Source organism: Nelumbo nucifera, chromosome 1 (assembly GCF_055504915.1).
Source record: "Nelumbo nucifera cultivar China Antique chromosome 1, China Antique-T2T, whole genome shotgun sequence".
Lineage (NCBI taxonomy): Eukaryota > Viridiplantae > Streptophyta > Magnoliopsida > Proteales > Nelumbonaceae > Nelumbo > Nelumbo nucifera.
The window spans coordinates 48,369,946-48,391,125 of record NC_142649.1 but is presented as its reverse complement, the minus strand read 5'-3'; the positions used below and the strand labels follow the sequence as shown (position 1 = coordinate 48,391,125).

At 39.8% G+C, this 21,180-nt stretch overlaps 1 long non-coding RNA gene and 1 other non-coding gene across 2 annotated transcripts; both read right to left on the bottom strand.

Annotated features, from left to right (window-relative positions):
* Nucleotides 1–12,893: 12,893 nt before the first annotated feature.
* On the bottom strand, nt 12,894–13,000 carry LOC148803223 (small nucleolar RNA R71). The gene has a single exon (XR_016081590.1). It is a non-coding gene; the product is annotated as a small nucleolar RNA R71 (small nucleolar RNA).
* A 5,769-nt stretch (nt 13,001–18,769) lies between these two features.
* On the bottom strand, nt 18,770–20,730 carry LOC148803222 (uncharacterized). The gene is made up of 4 exons (XR_016082525.1): nt 20,655–20,730; nt 19,486–19,676; nt 19,267–19,336; nt 18,770–18,995 (listed from the first exon to the last, which is right to left on the bottom strand). It is a non-coding gene; the product is annotated as an uncharacterized LOC148803222 (long non-coding RNA).
* Nucleotides 20,731–21,180: the final 450 nt, after the last annotated feature.

The following is a 21,180-nucleotide window of genomic DNA, read 5'->3' as shown; positions in this document are numbered from 1 at the left end:
TAAGCTCTCAGGCTCACCTCCACTTTAATGCTGGCTAGCTTGGCTCTCTTTGTATGGCGTGGGACCCTATCATTGATCTACACATCAGCCACATGGGTTCAAACTAGCCTCTGTTACAAGGCTTGGCCGAATTCACTGTTGAGCACAGTGAATCCCTGAGTCCATCACTATGAGCTCATAATGGGCCCAACATTTACAATAAATGGTCCTTGGGTCCAGCCATCTTATGAAAGCCCAAGGACTGTGGGCAGATGCAAGATTAGCCCATCAGGTATAACCCTCAATGGTCTTACACTTAACCTCTCAGCTCATAATGATCAAACATTGCCCGACAAGAGAGGACCTCTCCCTCGACTACAAGGTATAGTGTTGCACTCTCTACTCACATGGATCCCAAGAATTAAAACCTTTTGCAAACATTTTGAAACCATAATATATATATGTATATATCTATATAAATATATTTTGCAAAACAAATTTCAACAATTGAAATCGACTACTAGCAGTTTAGGTTTCCATCAGAGAGAGTGCATCCCTGATCATTCACTTTGTCTGAAAAAGGAGCTGATCCTATCACTATGATTACCTACTCAGATGAATTTTCAAATTGTCCCAACATACCCAGGTTTTGATCCCCTCTAAGGATCTCACTGTTTAGAATATCAAAGACAGCCTAATCCAACACCTAATGTAGTATCATAATCGAGTCTAGGGGTCAGGTGTAACATTCCAGTTTTGCCCATCTATCTCTAAGGTTTAGGGCAATACTGAAATTTTGGTCCGGTTCAGGGTTTCAAGAAAACCCACACTGCATGTACCTCAGGTCTCACCCTGGCAGCTAAGAGAAGCCACCCCAACCAGCTTGGCGGTACATCAGTGTTTGCCTTGGTAGGATAAATTTCCCTAGATCTATCCACCGACTGTGAAGATTCTAAAGTAACACGAGTCTTATATGTGTCCAGTTTAAGGGTATTACATGGAAATACACAATAATAACATGAATCATATATGTACTTTATTCATTTACAATAAATGTCATAATGTACATCATGCTGATTGGAGCTAAGGGCATACATTGTCTAACAGGAGATGGTTGCCCGGAGTGCATGAAGAGTTGGTCTCCTCATGATGGTGTTGTAGGGTGAGCCGATCTTCATGACCAAGAACTTTGTCATCCTTCTCACCTGCTGGGGCTGCACCCCTATAGTGACAAGTAGGGAGATCTTGCCCTCTAGTTTGACGATGCTTCTAGAGAAGCCAACTAGTGGGGCATCTACTGGTTGAAGGTGCTCCAAAGCTATCTTCATTTTCTCAAAAGCTTCATAGAAAAGGATGTCAGTTGAGGAACCACTGTCAACAAGGATCCTATTGACTACAAATTTTGCAATGACGGTCGAGACCACCAATGTGTCATCATGGGGGATGCTACCCCCTTCAGGTCCTCGTCCATGAAGGAGAGGGGTTCTTGCTTCTGCCTTTCAGGGGCTGGCCCCTGGATGTTCAGCTGCTAGGTGTAGTTGCGAGCTGAGGCTGAGGCTCCACCCAAGGCCATGCGTCCCGCTATGACATCGATGACGCCTACTGCCTATTGGTGCTGCTGTTGGGAGGACAAGGTGCTGGCCTCACCCCTGACGTACTGCTTCAGGTGGCCCCAATGAATGAGGGACTCTATCTTGTTCTTGAGATCATAATAGTCCTTGGTGTCATGGCCAGTACCTCGGTGGAACTTGTAGTATTTTTTGGGGTTCCCCCTATGGGGATTCTTCTTCAAACTTTCAAGACACTTCACAAATTTCTCCTACCCAATTTGCATCAGAATCTGTGTGCGGGTGGAGTTGAGTGGTGTATACAAATTGTAAGCCAAGGCCGAGGCTGGTGGCTTCCTATTGTTGTTGTCATTGCCATGGCCCTGGTTTTCTGTCTTCCTCTTCTTCTCGGGGGCTCTGTCTCGGTGCTCCGTGCCTTTCCCATGGGCAACCATAGCCGAAGCCTCTTCAATGGCAATGTATTTCTAGGCCCTCTCTAAGAACTCTAGCTTCATCTTTGGCTGTCTTTTGGTAACGGAGCATTTGAGAGCCAAGCGGGGGAGGAGTCCATCAATGGTGGCATGCATGGAGACCAGGGGATTGAGGTCATGGACCTCAAGTTCTTCTTTTTTGAAGTCGTTGATGTATGACCATAAACTCTCTCCTCACTTCTGCTTGACAATCATCAATGAGACAATGCTTTTTTGGGGGCACCAACGAGACAATGCTTTTTTGGGGACGCCAGCTACTAATGAATCTATTAGACAATGTATGCCCTTAGCTCCAATCAGAATGATGTACATTATGACATTTATTGTGGTGTGTTTCTATGTAATACCCTTAAATTGGACCCATATGAGACTCGTGTTAGTTTAGAATCTTCACAGCCGTTGGATAGATCTGGGAGATTTATCCTACCAAGGCTGACATTGATGTGCCGCCAAGTTGGTTGAGCTGGCTTGTCTCATCTGCCATGGTGAGACCTGAGGTACATGCAGTGTGGGTTTTCTTGAAACCCTGAACCGGACCAGAATTCCAGTATTGCCCTGGACCTTGGAGATTGATGGGAAAAACTGGAATGTTACACCTGACCCCTAGACTTGATTATGATATTGCACTAGGTGTCAGATTGGGCTATCTTTGATATGCCAATCAGTGAGATCCTTTGAGGGGGTCAAAACCTGGGTATGTTGGGATAGTCCGAGAATTCATTTGAGTCGGTGATCATAGTGATAGGATCAGCCCCTTTGTTGGACAAAGTGAACGAACGGGGATGCACTCTCTCTGATGGAAACCTAAACTGTCTGCAGTTGATTTCAATTGTTAAAATTTGTTTTGCAAAATATATTTATATAGAGATATGCATATGTATATATTATGGTTTCAAAATGTTTGCAAAAGGTTTTAATTCCCGGGATCCATGTGAGTAGAGAGTGCAGCACTCTACCTTGTAGTCGAGGGAGAGGTCCTCTCTTGTCGGGTAGTGTTTGATCATTATGGGCTGAGAGGTTAAGTGTAAGACCATTGAGGGTAATACCTGATGGGCTAATCTTGCATTTGCCCACAGTCTGTGGGTTTTTATAAGGTGGCTTGACCCAGGGACCATTTAGTGTAAATGTTGGGCCCATTGAGAGCCCATGGTGATGGACTCAGGGGTTCACTGTCTCCTATAGTGAATTCAGCCAGGCATTGTAACAAAGGTTGGGTTGAACCCATGTAGCTAATGTGTAGATCAATATTTAGGTCCCACACCATACAAGGATACCCAACTGGGCAGCAATTTGGAGGATATGTGAGCACATGGACTTAGATCAGCAAATAGGATAAGGGATTATTCCTATCCACTCAGAGAGTTCAGATCCAAATATAGATTGGGATTAGGAAACCTCTAATAAGATTAGGAGGGCTAATCTTTATCTGCAGATAAGATAAGGGATTATCCTTATCTCTTAAAGAATGTCCAGATTCAAATACAAGATTTGGATTAGGAAACTCCTAATGGGATTAGGAGAACCTCTCTTCAAGGCTATAAATAGAGGAGGAGGGCGAACCCCAATTCATCCAATCAGATTACATATTCAAGAGAGAAGATAGCTCCAGTTAGACTGACGCCATCTTCTGCTCTTGCCTCTTTCTATCGTTGCCGCCATTGCCAGTTCGTTCTCCACCTGTTGGAGTGATCAAGAAAGGTTCTTGATATCAGTTTTTGGTGAAAAGTTGATCTGAAGTCGTGCTTACTCACCCTCCATCGAATTCTTGCTGAAGAGTTTGGTTCTTGCTGAAGAACCACCAGCTGATTCTGCTCCACCCTACGTTGTGTCATCTTCAATGGGAGCAGTCTTTGGCGTTTTTCTTGGGTGTGAACACCTTCGTTGGGAGTTACTATTACTCCATATCAGGTATATCCCTCTCCTACCTTTTGGTTTAAGATTTGGTCTCATTTAGGTTCAAGATTGATCCTTGAAAATGTGGTTCTCTAAAATAGGGAATGTGATTCCCACATGGGAGAGAGAGAAATTTTTTAAATTTCCCCCAACCTACCTGCAGGGTTCGGCCATCCATATGATGGATCTCTCATCCCTTCAATGGTATCAAAACTTAGGTTCAAATCTTGAACCGAAATTGAACAGATCTGAAACTGTGCAAATGGGCAGAATGCATTCTACCTGATTTGCACAAATAATAGATTTTCTGGGAAATTGGTTCACAAAATAAGGGTTGTTGATCTGAAATTAAATCTTTTTAAATCTGATATATATTTAGAATTGTTTTTATATTTTTCTTGATTTATGGGTTGTTCGTACGGTGGAGATCACAATCTTGATTGGCGCAGGAAAACTGCGATTTGCAGTTCTTTTACATTTTGGTCTGTAATTACTTTTTTTTTTTATTTTTTTAGACTGAATGTATAGGAATTCGATTTGATGTAATATTAATAGAAAATTAGGGTTTTTCTCTTTTATTTCAATCACGTTCGAAGCTAATCGCGCAAAAGGAGGAGATTTCGCAAATTAGGGTTTTGCTATTTGCGATTTGTAGTTTGAGAAACTACAAACTGTAATCTAACATCTGCTTTGCAGGTTAACAAATCTATGAACAGCCCTAGTTCTGATTCTTGAATGTCTTTTATCAGTAATTTAATTTTAGATCAATTCTTGAATTAAAATCTTGAATTAAAAATCAAACCCTAGACTCATTCGAACCAGATTGGACCAAACTGGTTGGACCAAATCTGTGGTTCAATGGAGGCTGTTCTCAGACCTAATTTTTCACTCTTGGGTCCAGGAATTGATATTTAATTGCAAGACCTAATTCGGCCCACACCTGTAAAACCCAGTTTTAATATGTTAAAACTGCTTTAACCCATTAACTAGACGAAAGCTATATGGGCCGAATTGCTCTTTGCTATTCAGCCCATATACCTAGATAATATTAATCAGTAATATTATGAAACATTATGGGCTTTAATAATGGGTTTTACAGATATTAATTGATTGGATCAATTTTATCTCTGCATGTGATGTATGGATGTGTGATGTGCAATGTTCATGGGCCATAAGTACTTAGCTCATCCAGATATGATAGTGGCTCTTGCACACACCATGGCTGAATGCACATTGTTGTCATGGTGTCCCTAAAGATCATTGGATGTTCTCCCTTCGTGGTGTGTCCTACACCTCCTGAAGAGGAACCATGCGGAACCCTAGCCGTTTAGGGCTCACCAAAATCTGGCTTTATGAAAGTCAGTGGGAACCACTTTGGTTTGACCTAAATTAAACTAGGGCATAAAAATTTTGTTCCCTCCTGAAATATGGGTGCAAGTGATAGGGAGATTCATATGATGAACTCTCTAAAGGCCTTTCATCATTAGCATGAAGATGGGTCCTTCAGTAATGAGGAAATGCACCATAAAATTGGGCTATCCATTTGTTGGAATGTTTCATAAGATGATAGGGGCATCATAGACCGATGTGGGAGGGGCCTATCCTAAAATGGAAGACTCTCTCACGGTACCATGGCATTCACGAATATGATGGGTGAGCACTCACTAGACAGAAAGGCTTAACCTAAAATGGTTATGAACCCTGTCTAACAGAGGCCAAAGGGAAAGTTCATACGATGAGTGAATATGATCCTTTACAGAAAGGTGGTGGGGTTATGCAGCTGAAACAGTTGGCTCCATGCACCCTATGTGATTTCCCACATTTCCAGAGACATAATTCGTAGTCTCCATCACTAAGATAGGAGGGAAATCTTGGAGATGAATAAACGGAAATGGAACATAGATTAAAAGCCATATATATGTAGATAACATGAATCAAATTAGGTTGTGGACTAATATTTGCTTTTTATCAGAAATGGCAAACGGACAATTCGCAAAACTGTTGGAGAACAGCAAACTTAAGGGCCCAAACTATGTTGACTGGTACCGTAATCTTATGCTGGTCCTAACCTCTGAAAAACTGGACAAAGTAGCTAAGAATCCTACCCCGGAAAGTCTGGGTGATAGGGCTTCTGAGGCCTGTAGGAGGGACTACCAGGAATGGGAAGAGAAAAATTCCCTAGCCCGCTACTACATCATTGCCTCCCTGGACAATCTGATACAGCGACAGTTCGATCAGATCGAATTGTCCAAGGATATATTGGATAATGTAAGGACAAGGTATGAAGATCAAAATCGTTCTACTCGACAAAAGGTCTTGAAACAGTTCATGATCACGCAGCTGTCCAAGAACCAACAGGTTCTTGACCATTGTCTTCGGATGACGGAATATATTAATGAACTTGAGGCTCTTGGATACGGGCATGACCATGTCACCAAGGTGGATGCCATCCTAAACTCTTTGCCTCCTTCCTTCAATCAGTTCATCATGAACTACAACATGAACAAGCTAAATGTTAGCATCTAGGAACTCAGCAATATGTTGTAGAGGGCCGAGGAACTGATAAAGAAGGAAAAGCCAATTGCTATGCTTGTTGAAAAAGGAAAATTGGGCAAGAATAAGAGGAAGGCAAAGAAAAAGCCTCAGGAGAAAGCTGCTAAGTCCAAGAGGCAGAGGAAAGACGAAGCATTAGATGCTTGTCACTTCTGCAAATAGGTAGTTCAATAGAAGAGGAACTGTCCTCAGTACCTGGAATCAAAGAGACAAGGTAATTTTGAATCCTGTGTCATAGAAACCAAATTGTTGGTAACTTCTGCTTCTTGGTGTATTGAATCTGGGGCTTTAACTCATGCGTGTAACTCACTGTAGGGGTTCAGGATAAGTGGAAGACTGAGTGACGGAGAGGTGACTCTTTACTTGGGGACTTCTGCAAGTGTTGCAGCTGCGGCTATAGGAACCGTAGAGTTAATTTTCAGAGAACGAACTATTGTACTAAAAGATTGTTTTTATGTATAGAATTTGAGAAGAAATTTGATTTCTGTTTCAAAATTGTGTGGTCCCATGAGTGTTTGGACACGTAACCAGCAAGTTTATTTTATAACATTCACCGATGATTACTCTCGGTATGGTTACGTGTACCTAATGAGACACAAGTCTAAATCCTTTGAAAGTTCAAGGAATTCAGACAAGAGGTCGAGAAACAGTTAAGGAGAGAAATTAAGATCATTTAATCGGATCAAGATGGCAAGTATCTCTCTAACGAATTCAGGGACTACTTGAAGGTCAATGGGATAGTATCATAGCTAGCTCCTCCTGCTACGCAACAACTAAATGGTTTTTCAGAGAGGAGGAATAGGACTTTATTGGATATGGTCCGATCACTTCTCGTACACTTAGAGTTACCCACATCCTTTTGGGGTTACGCATTGGAGACAGCGATATACGTACTGAACCAGGTTCCAACCAAATCAGTTCCGAAGACTCCCTATGAGCTTTGGACCAATAAGAAACCAAGTGTCAGACACTTGAATATTTGGGGTTGTCCAGCACACGTTAAAAGAACAAGTGTGGACAAATTGGAATCCAAGACCAGTCGTTACCTATTCGTAGGCTACCCCAAAAGCTCTGTGGGTTATCTATTCTAAGTCCTAGGAGAATAGAAGGTGTTCTATAGCCAAAATGCCCATTTCTTGGAGGATGATTACATCCTGAACAATCATCGTCAAGAAGTTGTTCTTGATGAGGAGAGCTCAGGGGCAGTGGGAAATGTCCCACAAGTTCCAGGTAATGACCAACCTAGAAGATCTACCCGGGTTTCCAGGCCTCTAGTTTGTTTCGGCTATGACTAGGATAATTACCTGGTGAAAGTTACGACCAAAGAGGAGGATCCCGTGACTTATATGGAAGCTATGTTGGACATAGATTCCTTGAAGTGGGTAGATGTAATGAGAGCTGAGATGGACTTAATGGAAACTAATGGAGTCTGGACTCTAGTAGATCTGCCCCCTGGGGTAAAAGCAATTGGTTGCAAATGGATCTATAAGAGGAAGAAGGGCCCCAATGGTAATATTGAGACCTACAAGGCTTGTCTTGTGGCGAAAGGGTACATTCAAAAAGAGGGCATCGATTATGAGGAAACCTTTTCGCTGCTGGCCATGCTTAAATCCATTAGGATCCTGCTAGCTGTAGCAGCATACCATGATTTTGAGATTTGGCAAATGGATGTCAAAACTGCGTTCCTGAATGGAGATCCATATATGGACTTAAGCAAACTTCTAGGAGTTGGAACATCTGATTTGATTCTACTGTCAAAAAGTTTGACTTTGAGCAAAACCCAAATGAGCCCTGTGTCTACAGGAAATCCAATAGAGATGAGATTACGTTTCTAGTTTTGTATGTAGATGAAATTCTACTCATTGGGAATGATGTAGAAATGTTGACTATGGTGAAAGTATGGCTTTCACAGCAATTCTCCATGAAAGATCTTAGAGAAGCCTCCTATATACTGGGTCTTCGACTCTATAGAGATAGATTGAAGAGGATAATAGGATTATCCCAATCTGCTTACATTGACAAGATAGTCAAGAGATACAGCATGGAGAACTCCAAGAAAGGAAATGTTCCTTTCAGGCATGGAGTCACTCTCTCCAAGGGTATGTCTCCCAAGACTCTCGAGGAGATTGAGGACATGAAGAACGTTCCCTATGCCTCAGCGATAGGGAGCATCATGTATGCCATGTTGTGCACTCATCCTGACATCGCTCAGGCAGTGAGTGTGGTAAATAGATTTCAATCAAACCTAGGGTTGGAGCATTGAAATGCTGTGAAAAACATACTCAAGTACTTTCAAAGGAAAAAAAGAGTTTTGTCTGGTATTCAGTGGTAGTTCACTATAGATCCAAGGGTATACTGATGCCAACTTCCAGTCAGATCCAGATGATAGAAAGTCTACATCTGGATACATTTTCCCGATAGGATCGTGTGTTGTTTGCTGGAAAAGCAGCAAATAGGGGTCCACGATGGATTCCACAACTGAAGTCGAATACATTGCCGCAAGTGAAGCTACAAAGAAGTCATTTGGATGAAGAAGTTCATTCACGAATTGGGAGTAGTCCTATCCAGCACATCACCCATTCCATTGTTGTGAGACAACAATGGAGCTATCGCTCAGGCTAAGGAGCTACGAGCCCACTCGAAGTTGAAGCACATTGAAAGGAAGTACCACATACTACAAGAGATAGTTGGAAGAGGGGACGTCCTGATTCAGAAAGTAGCATCAACAGAAAATGTAGCAGACCCATTGACTAAGCCATTGACACAGAAAGTGTTTGAGAAACACGTAGAAATTATGAGACCATTTAGTGTAATCTTGCATTTGCCCACAGTCCATGGGTTTTTATAAGGTGGCTTGACCCAGGGACCATTAAGTGTAAATGTTGGGCCCATTAAGAGCCCATGGTGATGGACTCAGGGGTTCACTGTCTCTTATAGTGAATTCGGCCCGGCCTTGTAACAAAGGCTGGGCTAAACCCATGTGGCTGATGTGTAGATCAATGTTTGGGTCCCACACCTTACAAGGATACCCAACTGGGCAGCAGTTTGGAGGACATGTGAGCACATGGACTTAATGGGCCTAAAGCCCAATTCGAACTGATTTAATTTGATTAATTAAAGAGGGGCGGTTCTGGGATTTGGATTAGGAAACTCCTAATAAGATTTGGAGGGCTGATCTTTAGATGCAAATAAGATAAGGGATTATCCTTATCTCTTAAAGAGAGTCCAGATCCAAATACAAGATTTGGTTTAGGAAACTCCTAATGGGATTAGGAGAACCTCTCTTTAAGGCTATAAATAGAGGAGGAGGGCAAACCCCAATCCATCCAATCAGATTACAGATTCAAAAGAGAAGATAGCTCCAGTTAGACTAATGCCATCTTCTGCTCCTGCCTCCTTCTAGTGCTGCCGCCATTGCCAGTTCATTCTCCACCTGTAGGAGTGATCAAGAAAGGTTCTTGATATCAGTTTTTGGTGAAAAACTGATCTGAAGTCGTGTTCACTCACCCTCCATCAAATTCTTGCTGAAGAGTTTGGTTCTTGCTGAAGAACCACCTGCTGATTTTGCTCCACCCTACGTTGTGTCATTTTCAGTGGGAGCAGTCTTTGGCATTTTCCTTGGGTGTGAACACCTTCGTTGGGAGTTACTATTAATCCGTATCAGGTATATCCCTCTCCTACCTTTTGGTTTCAGATCTATTCCCATTTAGGTTCAAGATTGATCCTTGAAAATGCAATTTTCTAAAATAGGGATTGTGATTCCCACATGTGAGGGAGAGAAATTTTTGAAATTTTGCCCAACCTACCTGCAAGGTTTGGCCATCCATATGGTGGATCTCTCATCCCTTCAAAAGCGGGCGAGAAACATGCTGGAAAAGTGCTCCCATGAGGTGATGGATCGAGGAGGGAGGCTAGAAAACTATCGCCGAGTGCCTCCTTTGAAGGTCGCTTGGAAGGTCTAGCATGTCAAGGCATCGGAGTATCCGTATAGGATCATGAGTGCCCTAAAGCTCTCCAAGTGGTCGTCCGGGTCTGTATTACCATCGTACATCTCCAATGTGGGAGCCTTGAAGTTTGGAGTAGAGGCTTGGTGATGATATCAGGGGAGAAGGCATCCATTCTCCATGGGCAGTTGCTGTGTCCGATCGAGGTATCAGTTTGGCCTTCCTTAACTTGTTGGAGCTCGGATTTAACAGCTTCGAGTTTGGAAAACATGGGGTCCGGTATGGCCTGCGCGCTATCCCGATCTTCACAAACATGGTGGTGCTCGGCATAGACTCCAGAGTGCTTGCAGTTGAGATCGCGGGCTTCACACTTAGCAAGGCGATCGTTTCGGATATCCCAGAGGTCCGAGATGTGAGGGAAGAGGCTCGACATCTGCCTTCATCCCTCGAATTGGCCCTTCGGCGTTAGTGATGCTGCTCGAAGGGCTGACAGCTATCCTTTGATCATTCCGGCTCCTCCTCCCTTCAACTAGGAGCTCTAGAGTTCTCCTCCCTTCGGTTGGGAGGTTTAGTGGTCCGGGAGAGCGGTTCGACTAGGCGACTACTACCAGACTCTGAGGGCTCGGCCCGCTGCATGTGGCCAAGGCTGGCAAACGTTTGGTTAGTGGACCCATGCCGGCCCGGCTGTGTTAACTCCCCAACGGGGCAGCCTCCTACCTAGGGGTAGCTCTACTCAACTCGCTTTGTTAAGTATTCCAAGTGGTCAAGCACGACCTGGAACTGTTCATTGGTGACAAGATTTTGTGTATTTATTTTCTTCATACCATGTTGATTGGTGGAATCTGGGGGACTTATTAACTTGTTAAAGTTCTTTTAGTGAGTATCCTTGTGACGTTTTCCCACAGACGGCGTCAATTGTTGGTGCTCGGATTTGATGAGGACAACGATGTAATTTTGCCCCTCGGCTCTGAAGGCTGGCTGAAGGCTTCAAGGATTCGGAGGGCTTGAGCTGAGGCTGAGGTAGAGAGGGCTCCGAATGCTGTAGAAGCTGAGGGCAGATGGCCAAAGTGCTGCAAGGCAGAATACATTAGAGGCCCCAGGTGAGAACCTGAGGCAGAGCCTCCTACGATCAAGTTAGTACAAGGGATAAAGAGAGGCAATTGATGAGATTGGTTCTAGAGCCAAATACAAACTATGTCAGATCGGGTTGCTTTTCACCCCCCGAAATGGAGGGGGGTGCCCCTATTTATACTTGAGTTGTCTGGAGATAAGTGGAGATGAACACTTGAGATGGGAGTCGTATGGGAGTGCTCAGCAGAATTCTCAGGTTTCATGTGAACGCTTTGATGAGAGTAGAATTTATCATATTTTTATCCCCAAATATTCTGTCATTCATACTTAATTAGCACTTAATTGGACTCATATTCCTTGTATTTCAGTTCAGGGCATGAAAGAAGGCATCAGGAGCAAAGAAAGGCAAATCGGGTGATTTTTCACAGTTTCGGCACCATTCAGTAATCTGGGTCTAACTCGCGTATCCGAACTCCGATTTGGATGATTCAAGACCCACTAGAAATAAGAGACGAAGCCACAACTTTCGTGTTTTTGGCTTTCACTGATTCGGCTTGAATCGATGTTAAATCTGGGCCCAAAGTCGGGGCAAATTCGTAGGAAGGCCCAATCTGCAGCTGAAGCCCAATTCGCAGAGGATGTTTAATACGAATCCAAGAACAAGAAACTGAGAAGAGTCCTTCCAGATCTAAATTCTTGATGTAATCTTAGAAAGATAAAGGGATTGAGTTCATTAGATAAAGAGCTAAGAGTAGGATTAGAATAGGACTTTCTATTCTTGTAAGATAAACTTCAAGAGGAAGTAGGAGACCACCCCCTCCCCTTTAAGCTATATAAAGGAGGGGGCCAGTATTGAAAAATCACTCAATCTCTAGATTGAATCAAGAAGCAAAGGAGCAATTAGTCAAGAAAGGAGAAAATAAATCAAGAAACTGAGGGAAGGCGATCAAGAATTCAAGAAACTTCAAGAAGAAGGTGGCGGCAAGAAGATGAGATCTCAGCACCATGGGCGAATTCAAGAATTCTTTCTTTCCCTTTGTTTCTTGCTAGGGTTGTGGAAAGCCTAACCATGTTAATGAATATATTTTTATCCTTATGGTTTATCAAAGATTGTGATTTTCATATAGTCTATGAATTATTGTGCTTAATGCAATTAAGAGCTTGGCCACCTCTTAATTGATTTGATTTATGTGAATGAATCGAGAGAGGAATTCACATAATCAACTAAATAGTTCATAGTGTGAATTGAATGGTATATAGAGATATATATACATGATTCATCTGAATTTAATGGAGTTAGTGATGATGCTATTAGGCTTAGATTATTTCCTTTTTCATTGCGTGATAGAGCTAAAGATTGGAATGATCTAACCCAAAACGTTTTGGCTAAATATTTCCCACCCTCCAAAACAGCAATGTTAATTAATGATATTACTACTTTTGCTCAATTTGAGAGGGAATCCTTGTATGAAGCATGGGAATGATTCAAGGAGATGCTTAGGAAGTGTCCTCACCATGGGATACCAACTTGGCGTCAAATTCAGACTTTTTATAATGGTATTACCCCCTCTAATCGATCCATTATTATTGTAGCCACAGGTGGTACTATCATGATGTCTAATAAAAGAAAGTGGGAGGATGGTGAGATGGTAAAACTAAATGAAGAATGTTCAGCCTTTCTTCAAAAGAAATTGCCCCCAAAGCTTAAGGATCCAGGGAGTTTTTCTATACCTTGCACCATAGGGAATACTGAATTTGAAAAAGCTTTATGTGATTTAGGTGCTAGTATAAATTTAATGCCTTATTCTATTTTTGAAAAACTTGGACTACATGAACTAACATCTACAACTATTATCCTGCAATTAGCTGATCAAAGCATTAAATATCCTAGGGGAATAGTAGAAGATTTTTAGTCAAAGTGGATAATTTCATCATCCCTGCTGATTTTATTGTGTTGGATATGGAGGAGGACAGATCAATGCCATTAATTCTAGGGAGACCCTTTCTTGCTGCTGGTAATGACTTAATTGATGTGAAAGAAGGTCTACTTACTCTAAGAATCAATGGTGAAGAAGTGGTGTTTAATGTATTTAAAACCATGAAAAGTCCCGACACAATTGAACATGAAATATATGCAATTGATTGCATTGATGTTTGGGTAGCTGAAGTAGATACATCTAAATCAGAAGACACGCTGAAAGTTGCACTTAACAATAGTCCTAGTCAATTGCAACAAGCAAAGCAGAAGTTTGTACTAAAATCAGAATTGCGAAATTTGACTTCTGAGCTAGATTTTTTTGAAATTACAATTCATAATGCATTTTTTATTAGTTTACCTCCATCTCACACAAAACCCCTCCCATCTATTGTGCAGGCCCCTATTCTAGGTTTAAACCCACCTATGAAGGATGAAACGGGGAAACATAGGAAGTTGAAAACCAGGTGGATTGGACCCTTTGTAGTGGCTAAGGTATTCCCTCCTAGAGCAATTGAACTACATAATGATGATGGGAGTACATTCAAGGTAAATAGACAGCGGTTGAAGCATTATATTGAAGGAGAGCAACCCATCCACCATGGGTTCATTCTCTCATTGAAACCACCATGAAGGAAAGGTGAAAATCAAGCTCACGACCTAAAAAGAGCACTTGTGGGAGGCAACCCATTAAGTTTAGTTGTTTGTTTTGTTCAGTTTTTTTTCTTCTCTTATGAGTGTGTTTTTTGTTCATTTCTCACATCTACAGGATCTCAACAAGACATTCAGGGAAGTCCTCTTAAATCTCTCTTTCCTTGTTCTTGTTATGCATATTCCATACATTGAGGACAATGTATATCTTAAGTGTGGGGGAGGATTAAGAGGTTGATTATTTTTAGAACTCTAGCATGCTTTGATTATCACATTTTAACCTTTCCTTTTGAAATTTTTGCTCCTTAGAGACTTGTTTGTGAATGATTGCAAACTACCTTGAATCATGTGCCTAGGTAGGATAGACAAGAAAGGATGCAAGCAAATCTAGCATAAATTTTTGGCTATGGAAGGTATCTCAGTAGTTTGAATGATCAACGGGCAAGATGCAATATAGATTTGACCCTTGTGAGCATTTGGTTTTTAACGGACAAACATGGTTTGATTATTCTAGAACTTTTTTTGTTAGGCATGTTGAGACCACGATAATGAGTTCATTTATTGGAACGTATTATTTATCCAAAAAAAAAGAAAATAAATTTATATATATATACTCGTGTGAGATGGAGCATAAAATGCACTCACACCGAGAGAAAAAAAAAAGAACTAGTGTGAAATAGAGCATAAAATGCACTCACACTAAAAGAATAAGGAAAGGGTGAGATGGAGCATAAAATGCACTCATCCCTAGATCCCAAACCCTAATTCACCTTTTGATGCATTAGACTCATGATAAGTGGTGGAGATGTGATACATAAGCAAGCTTATGGTAATAACATTACTTGTTTCATTCTGAAAAATCGTGAGAGGGTATTTTTGAATCTTGCTGCATGTGATTATGAAAACAAAGAAGGCTTACTCTAGTCCTAAATTATTCATTCGAAGAGATGCATGTTTCCCTTGATTGGCGATTTTACTTGGGGACATGAGGATTGGCGATTTAAGATTATTCTTTGACAAGTTAAAGAGGAAAAGAAGTGGACGAATGGAAGGACCATTAATACTGGATCAAGGCATGCGGGAGAACGAATACCCTATTGAGAAAAAAATCCAAAACAATCTTTTAGTTAGCTTGTTCTTGTTTTGAGTTTTGTCTTGCCCGAGGATGGGCAAGAGTTTAAGTGTGGGGGGATTTGATGAGAGTAGAATTTATCATATTTTTATCCCCAAATATTCTGTCTTTCATACTTAATTAGCACTTAATTGGACTCATATTCCTTGTATTTCAGTTCAGGGCATGAAAGAAGGCATCAGGAGCAAAGAAAGGCAAATCGAATGATTTTTCACAGTTTCAGCACCGTTCAGTAATCTGGGCCTAACTTGCGTATCCGAACTCCGATTGGGCTGATTCAATACCCACTAGAAATATAAGAGACAAAGCCACAACTTTCGTGTTTTGGGTTTTCACTGATTCGGCCTGCATTGAAGTCAAATATGGGCCCAAAGTCGGGGCAAATTCATAGTAAGGCCCAATCTGCAGCTGACGCCCAATTCGCAGAGGAGGTCTAATACGAATCCAAGAACAAGAAATTGAGAAGAGTCTTTCTAGATCTAAATTCTTGATATAATCTTAGAGAGATAAAGGGATTGAATTCATTAGATAAAGAGATAAGAGTAGGATTAGAATAGGACTTTCTATTCCTGTAAGATAAACTTCAAGAGGAAGTAGGAGACCACCCCCTCCCCTTTAAGTTATATAAAGGAGGGGGCGGACTAGCCTTGAAAAATCACTCAATCTCTGGATTGAATCAAGAAGCAAAGGAGCAATCAGTTAAGAAAGGAGAAAACAAATCAAGAAACTGAGGGAAGGTGATCAAGAATTCAAGAAACTTCAAGAAGAAGGTGGTGGCAAGAAGAGGAGATCTCAGCACCATGGGCGAATTCAAGAGTTATTTCTTTCCCTTTGTTTGCTTTAATTCTTTTATCATGAACTGATTTGTTTCTTGCTAGGGCTGTGGAAAGCCTAACCATGTTAATGAATATATTTTTATCCTTATGATTTATCCAAGATTGTGATTTCCATATAGTCTATGAATTATTGTGATTAATGCAATTAAGAGCTTGACCACCTCTTAATTGATTTGGTTTATGTGAATGAATCGAGAGAGGAATTCACACAATCGACTGAATAGTTCATAGTGTGGATTGAATAGTATATAGAGATATATATACATGATTCATCTGAATTTAATGGAGTTAGTGATGATGCTATTAGGCTTAGATTATTTCCTTTTTCATTGCGTGATAGAGCTAAAGATTGGCTTAACTCACTCCCTGCAGGAAGTATCACCACTTGGAATGATCTAACCCAAAAATTTTTGGCTAAATATTTCCCACCCTCCAAAACAGCAATGTTAATTAATGATATTACTACTTTTGCTCAATTTGAGAGGGAATCCTTGTATGAAGCATGGGAACGATTCAAGGAGATGCTTAGGAAGAAACAAATTGGAAAGATCAATTGTGTGAATTCCTCTCTCGATTCAGGTAACCCTTCCATCTTGAGAGCTCTACTCGAGAGATCGAAGGGTTACCTGATGGGTGTAGTTTTAGTATATCTCGAGAGAGAATATTAAATCAAATTGGAAAGACCTCAGCTTATGGGAATGACAAATAATCTTGATTAATCGAATCCATTACTATTCATTACACCGGTTAGGTGGACCAAAAGCCCTAGCGATTTCATTACACCGGTTAGGTGGACCAAAAGCCCTAGCGATTTCATCCATTGCATATTCGGTTAGTGATCACCCTTGCTTCTATTTTCTTTGTCTAGTTTTTATTTTCAGTAGTTTTTGCTCAAATCTGAATTTCGATTGTCCAAATAATTAGGGAAGACTGTGGTTCTAATACTTTTTTTGTTAAATCCCCGTGAGAATGATATTTTTATACTACTTGATAACTAGTACACTTGCTAGGGTTATATTTATAGCTATCACGCTTCGCGGTTGGCTCCGTACGAAGGAGCAAGGTAGCCCCTACTATAGCAGATCTCATTCCCTGATCTGATGCTCGTGGGCTGGGTTGGGTTACCCCACATCAGTTAGTGAGTTTCAAAAAACAACTAATGAAGGTATGCAGCATTGAGGTTTACAACCTTTTACTCAGCTCTTTTATTGTTAAAGGAAAGGTCCCTACAGTCAAAGTTAAACAAGTGAATTTACAAGTTTATAGTATAAATATAAAAACAATTAATTGCTATCTTAGAGAAAAGGTGATCATTATTTTCACTTGTTAGCTAACAATTAATTGTTAGCTTAGACCTTCTATCTTGCCCAAAATTATTACCCTTGGCTAAGCAGTCGTTGAAGCGTAGCTTTAGGTGTCAAATCCACAGAGAAACTAATTAAACCAACAAAAGGAGTTGTCGCTAAGAGTGAATAACCTAGAGAAAATGATTTTTAAAAAAAAGAAAAAAAAGAAGAGCAAAAATATTTGAATAAAAGTAACGATGATTAAAGGATGAAAAGTAGTATTGTGATGAACAAGGCTTCGAGATTCACTTGATCGAATTGCTTAACTAGTTTCGACTTTGATTCCTATTTATTACTCAATTGCAAGTTTCACATCCCAAACAAACAATTGGAAAATATAACTTTAAAACCAAAGACAAAAGTATTTGTTCTGAGAGAATTAATTTTTGATGAAGAATTGAATGATCTATTCTTACAAGCTACCCAAGAATGACAATATATCAGATTGACAGTATTGCAGTCAAGGATCAACTCATAAAATAAATCTACCCAATCAATTATCTTCTAACAAATTGCACATAAAAAGAGCATGACTAATCTTATATGGAAATTGAAGAATATAACTTTAGGGTTTATCAAATATAAAAATAATAAAAGAAATCTCTCAAGAACAAAATTAAACATTGAAATCTCTCAAAGAATCAAAGTAAAAGAACAACTAAGATTCATCGGTCAAGATCCTCCCTAGCCTTGTTGAATCTTTAGTCGTGCTTGGATGTCATTCTCCCCTCTTTTCTTCTCTGAAAGACTGAGAAAATAATGCCAAAATAACCTCTGCTCAGCCCGGATTCGCGTCTTATTCCCAAATTTTCGCTTGGCTAGAGATTAATTTATAGAAAATTATCAACAGATGAATTGTAGCCCTATCTCTTAGCTGTCCATAACATCAAGAATCATTGAACTTCGACATTTGTACAGACTGATATGCCCAAAATACCGGACCCTATTCATAGTAAAGCGGAAAACGAATCAGCACTCATACTTGGGTTTGGATTTCTTGGACCTATTTTTGGGCTTTCCTCCACTCAATTATTAATTCTTTCAGCATAAAAATTGCACAAATAATAAAATTATTATGAAAAAAACATTACTTTTAAACTTTTTATTTTACAAATTTCAATTGTTGAGCACACTTTAGATATACATTTTGATGCTTTCATCACCTTCCACATTGGATAGAGATTTGGGCTAGGATCCAGAAAGAATATTATTATTTAATTGTTTAACTTGTTTAAAAGGACAAAAAAACACAAGTGATCGTTAGCTTGTCTCTAAGAAAAAAAATTAGCATGAAGGAAAAAGAGATAGCTTTAATCTAAAAAGAGTCAAACTTAATTATAACGATTTTGAATGAATAAAAAATCCATTATTTTTACTGATTAGAATTGCGAAAAAGTAAATAATATTAAGGGCAGATTGTTCTCCAAACTTACAGGTAATTAAGGTTCTTAAGGTTCCTCAAAGAACTTGGTATTACACCACTGAACTTATTGTTTGAGAAATCAAGTGTTTATAGCTTCTCCAGCTTTCCTATATCAGCAAGAATGGAGCCAGACACGGCATTGTTCTGCAGCAACCTGCATAAATGTTCAAAAATTTCACAGAATAAGTGTGAGGCTCAGTAAGATGTTCTCCTAAATATGTAGAATATAGCAAACCCCAGCTACAAGCAAGGGAAATTTCAAGAATAATGCATTTAGTACTATGAAGAAACAGGGAAGGTTAAACCCCAAATCTGGGGTCAAAGCCACCACCCCAACATCACCTTTACTAACCAATAACCAATAAACCACCCAGATATCTTATTAAAAATGCATATATACAAATAACAAGGCAGCTTCAACTTACACCGTTTGCAGGTTACTAGGATTTTCAATTCCTGCAGATAATGTCCCGAGCAAGCTTTGACTATGCAGTCCTATGATTGAAAAATTAAAAGAAGTTGAAAATGAATGAGTTATGAACCAAAAAAAGGGGTTAGTTCCAATGGTTATCTTTCTTTTTAATAATTAGAGGTTACATATTTAAACCGTGTAAGAGATAAACTGTTCGGATGCATCTACGAACCTTGAAAATCAATAAAGCAAATGAGTTTCATGGAGACCCTGAAATATTTCCCAAGGAATTATTCTCCTCTTTCCTTTCTAGGAACAAAGAGCCAAGACTTCATTATGGTAACTACTCTTGTGCTAACGCTTGGGCTGTTGACATTAGGAGGACCCTCTTCAAGGTTGATGGCAGCTTCCAATAGACATTCTCTGAAATTAATGACGAGATTCATTTCACAAAGGCTGAGGCCTTCTCCCTTTTCCCAATATAGTCATTTAAGGGGACTTGGCAAATATTATTCAATGGAGTAAGGGTTATGATCAAGGGCCACTATTAGAATGGGTGTGCACTCTCATTTTCTTGTTCAAACCAGATGGATCCAAAGGGGGATTTAGTCTTTGTAGGATGACTGTTTGAATGCCAACATAATTTTTTTTTTAAAGGATGAAATTTCACATGCTAATTAGTCTATGTCCTCAAGCCTTGCTGAATTCCAAATTGAAGGATTGATGATTCACTAAAGATAGAGGGTGTTAAAGCTGTAAAAGGAAATGATTCGTTAATATTTTTAGAGCCAATGCTGAATATAGGAGCACTAGCTCGTGGTTCCTTTGGTGGATACTGCATAGTTAAATAATGGTAGCAACAGATGAGTGACTTTAGCTGGCTGAACAATTGTGCTGGGAGGTGATACGAAGTGTGGTCTCTTAGTGGTGGTTCTCATAGTTTTTTGTCTAAAAGCTCCTATCAATAGATAAAGGGCCCCCTGCCTATCATTTAATTTGAGAGTTTTGGCATTGTTTTAGTTATGTTTTAAGGCTACTTAAAACCAAAGCCAATTATACAATCAAAACATTTAATTTCATTTTAATATCTTTGATATCAAGATTAGATGCTACAGATAAAGCATTTCATATATCGAGCGTTTAAGATATAATCTTTTTTTTCTGTAATTAAATTCCATAAGGCCAAATTCATCCAATTCCACTTTTCAAAGCTGCATAGGAAAAATGATTGTCTGGATAGAGAGTTACAAAATCTCGTCCATAGAAATATAACAAGTTATGGCTAAAAGTAAAAAATAGAAACATCATAATTACTTTTTTGATCCAAGTAATGGAATCAAACAATTAATGTACCATGAAAATGATTAAGATGGCATGAGTTTGGAAAAATTAATTGATTACCTTGGTTTGAATTCCAAAATTTTCACAAGCTTGCTACTATTTCTGTCATTCCACTGAACCTTCCAAGTTCCACCTTTCCACCTCTTTGAGACAGTAACAAAAAAGGTCGACTCATCGTCCTCTTTCCTCTCAGCACCAGCTACTACTTTCTGGGACCCTATCATCCTCGAGGAATTATTTTTGTAGAAATTAGGGTTTTTAACTTTAATATCAAACTTTCACCAAAGAATCCAACCAAGTTGCTTGGTGAGTAGGATCTTCTTGTGTCCAAAGAATTGGTTTTAATCCACTAAGGGAGGACCAAGGGATCATTTGAAACTGAGTATTTTCTTTTCTATCAAGAAAAAACTATTACATGTTTTCCTCCTTTTCTTCCTATTTATCTAATCCAAATCAGAACAACTTTCTTGTCTATTACTTTCATCTAGGATTTGGACAAATGTTTAAATTAATGATAGAATGTTTGTCAAATCACTAGAATAATAATTTGCCTTTCAAGAACAGAAATATCCTTGCATTGAGAAGA